Here is a 4,286-nt window from a genome sequence, read left to right as displayed (position 1 = left end):
TTACTGTGGTTAATGCTTCCGCATATTAGCATCCATCACATGATAAAGCAACTAACCAGGGCTATGGGTGCAGTGTCTTTCCCTCTTCATCAACAACTTTTCCTCCTTCTCAACACCACTGACCTAATTAACTACACCCACTACAGCTTATATTGTCTGACAACATGTAGCACAATGTAGGACCAGTAGGTGTAAACTAGCTATCATTTCACATTAAATGTTGAGCTCTCAGTGTCTGTAGCTGGGTCATTCCAGGATTTTGGTACATTTCAGGGGTGGTAACTTCTGAAAATTTGATCTTCAATTTGATCATTTTAAATCATATATTTATAATCTCAGGGTTGCCAACTTTTGACGTTCGCTTGGAGTGAGATTTTAACCTGGAGCCGGTGGCGAGTGTATTTTGTTGAGGGGGGGGGGGGGGGGGGTTGGCGAACGAAAGTTGTTGAGCGCGGGGGGGTGGCGAACGTAAAATGGACACAGATTCAGTGTTGTATTGAATCATATTTGTGGATCTGAGGTAAATAAACTGGATGTTTTTTTTCCGCGTGTGATATCGGAAGTGTGGCGTGAGAGCGTGTGAAAACGGTCAAATGCGTGTGTCTCACGCTCAATGCGTGAAAGTTGGCAACCCTGTAATCTACAGGTTATAAACTATCAAAAAATTTGATTCGTCAATCTCAGATATGGAAGCAGTTTTTTCGTTATTAGATTGGTGTGCAGTAAATTGGTATGCAGTAACAGGGTTGCGACTAACAGGGTTGCAAATTTAGGCTAAGTTGTGGTCTACCCCAGGAACAGATGCTCACTGTAAAATTTAGCTATGTATACAAGATCAAGGACAAATATGGTTATATAAGTATATAAAGTAAATTTTGACTCTACTCAATATTAGTCTTACAATATGAGGAACAGGGTTGCATTCACTGAGTGACACACACAACTTGGACAAACATATTTGGAAAAAAAACCTTGAAAATTGTTAGAGCACTTACCATTTTTCTTGCCATGTGGGCAGGAAATGTCCTTGTGATGCAAATTCCTTTGTGCCAGCACACAAATATTTTTAACCCTTTCTCTGCCAGATAAAATTCCTTATGGTAACAGAGCTGCGCGCATGTTGTGGGACACAACTTAATAGTGTAAAAACTGTGACATGCAATACAATGTAGACCAAAGAAGTTGTTTTCATAAGTAAAGGAGATGCATTTCAACAATATACAAGAGGAAGTAATTTATTTAGAACTTATTTTAATTGTTAAATTTGGCAAAGGAGTTGGTCACCCAATGTGTGGGACAAGAGAAAATGGCCATTTTTTGAGGTGGTTCAAAGGTATTCGGTCTTTTGAATAATATCTAAGGTGCTTATTTTTCCACCAAATTTTACAGTTTGTCTTATAACAAGTACAATGTTAAAAAAAATAGTCATTTAGATATTTTGGATATGTACATTTGAAATTTAAGTGGTGGGACAGGAAATGTACCAAAATCCTGGAATGACCCAGCTATCATTTACACACTGTAGCTATGCATGATTTCAGCATATGCAATTCCACTATATTTGTGAATTTAATGAAATGCACACATATCAAACTACTCAAGTGGTGTAAGCATTCTAGTACACGACTCTAATCTTAATGATAACATTAATCTAATACAACTCTAATCTTAATGAACCAAAGGTGTGTATTATTTTAAAGCTGGGACAATAGGGTGGAAGTCCTGTAGTGAACTGTAAAGTTTACACAGGGGTCTCAATAATTTGGATAGAATTAAATGAACATTTCTGTTTAATTATGTCATGCTCACTGTTAATACTATCTTTCAAGGATTATTAGCTATATTACTATAATTTAGCAGAACTATTAATTTAAGCATAACAGCTGTGGCAGTCTACACCAAATCACACTCTGCTGTTTTATGCCAAGATTTCAGCTTTCGCAGAGAATACTTTCTGATTGCTTTTTCACTCATATGCGTAAACATAAGGCCAGAGCATGTAACTATAAATTAATGACAGAAAACTACAAAAACAAACATATCATGCAACAATGGGATAGAATGCAATAATAGTTATCTAGCAGCAAACTTACAGTTGCAGATGATTTGCAGTTATCTTTGGCTAACAGTAGTTTAATACAGTTAGGGTGTCTCATATTTATTATTTATATCTCTTTTAGTGCACATCATTGTGCAAAATGATAGCTAATTTGTCTGTTCCTGTCAGTACCTACAGTAAAATGTCATACGGTGTATTTTGGAGTACTTTATTTTTGTACAGAGTGTATAGAGGGGGCAAGAAAGGAATTAGCCAAGACAGCTATATATATATATATATATATATATATATATATATATATATATATATATATATATATATATATATATATATCAGTGGGGAACCGTCAGGGCCCTCTACGCCCTCTCAGAGGGCCTAAAATATTCTTAAAGCATTATATATATAATTATCCAATTTTATTTTATCTACTTACAGTTTGACATTCGACATCTAAACAATTACAAAAATATAAGCAAATAAAATATTCACCCGTGTCTATTCAATCTGTGTTGGAAGGTGAGGGGTTGAGTGGAAGCCTGTGAGCCTGTGTCTCCCCCTATCAGGACTGTGATGCCCGCTGTTCGTTTACAGAGGGCCTGGCAGTTATAATTCAGCGCAATACCAGTTTCAAATGACAGCAAAATTGACCAATCATATCTTCTCTCTTAGTGGGCGGGCTTAACTGTATGATAATTTCCGCCCGCTGTGGCGACGCTAGCTGTCGTTAGCACCATCGCTAGCTAGTTTCGATTCATCCCTTTGACGTCCTCGTGCGCGTTGTTTACATATTCCGCTTCCGAGAACCACGGAGCTGTGAACCTTATTTTGTTTGGAAACTTATTTTGCTTAAGATGTTATCTAGTACAGATATTATTGTTTATTGCGTTTTAAAGCTGTACTGTCGTCTCAGTTTTTCTTTATTTAGTTTATTAAGAAAGGAAAAAAAAAATTTCGGGGGGGAGGTGGGGGGTAGCGGGCCCAGGTTTAAAGGTCACGGTTCGCTACTGATTATATATATATATATATATATATATATATATATATATATATATATATATATATATATATGCACAGAAACAGAATGAAGGCACAGAAACACAGCCAAACAGTTGAGTTCTACTATTAAAATGACCCTACCTTAACACATTAAGACATACCATTAATCATAATAAACCTGAAACTGAGTTATACACCACCTTCATACAGCATGCCATTTCAATATCATATCTGATGTCTGTTTAGGGAGACAAACAACCAATAAAAACCAAACAAATGCACATAACAACTATAATGCATTTTTAAAAACTATATATATAATATATATAAAAATATATATTTTTGTTTATTAGCAGGTTCAGCCATGTGTATTGGTCAAGTTCACTACAGAAGCTCTTGCAATTTATCTGAGACAAAGCCTATCTACCTGAATGGCAGAATGTATCTACTGTCTTGTTATTACTGTCTGCATGCCTCTGAGCCCCAGTAACACATGTGGTTAGATTACAAACGCTATCAACCTTTCCCTCAAAACTAAGAGGTACTAGCTCCTCTGTGACATATGGGGGGAGAGACACTGCCCCTTGAAGTGGGCCAGATGCATCTCCTTAAACTTTTTTGAGTTATGATTGATTTGTCTTTATTTATCTCTACTGTATATCTCTGTATTTCTTGATCTATTTTTTCTAAGATTATTATTATAAAACTGTATGAGAAGATACAAAAGTGCTTCTTTATTTATTTATTGCTCAAAAAAGTCACTTGATATTCTGTTTGTGGGCTGTCAAATAATTCTGTTGACAGTGAATAAAGATTGTATTTCCATAAGCTAGAAAGTGGATTATGGGTGAAGGTGCGACTGAAATGGACAAAAAACCCAAAATGACATGCACAAACACTAATTGGGCACTTGATTTAACACCTGCACTTTCACAATTGTTGCTCCCCTGTATGATAATTAGACATGTGACTCTGGATTGCATCATACAATCAGGTGAGCAAGTTTTCTGTGGATCAGTTTCAGTGTTAATTCACAATAAAAGAGGAAAATGTAGTGATCTAAGAAATGTAAAACAATGCATGGTCATCGGTGCTAGACTTGCCAGGGCCAGTATTTCAAAAACTGCCAACCTTGGGGTGTCTTATGCAGACATATGAAGAATATACCAAGAATATGATTGTGGAAAAACATCCAGTGAAACAGGATCCCGTGGACATAGGATGGATGGGA

This window comes from Brachyhypopomus gauderio, chromosome 5, assembly GCF_052324685.1.
Source record: "Brachyhypopomus gauderio isolate BG-103 chromosome 5, BGAUD_0.2, whole genome shotgun sequence".
Lineage (NCBI taxonomy): Eukaryota > Metazoa > Chordata > Actinopteri > Gymnotiformes > Hypopomidae > Brachyhypopomus > Brachyhypopomus gauderio.
This window is presented reverse-complemented; position numbering follows the sequence as displayed.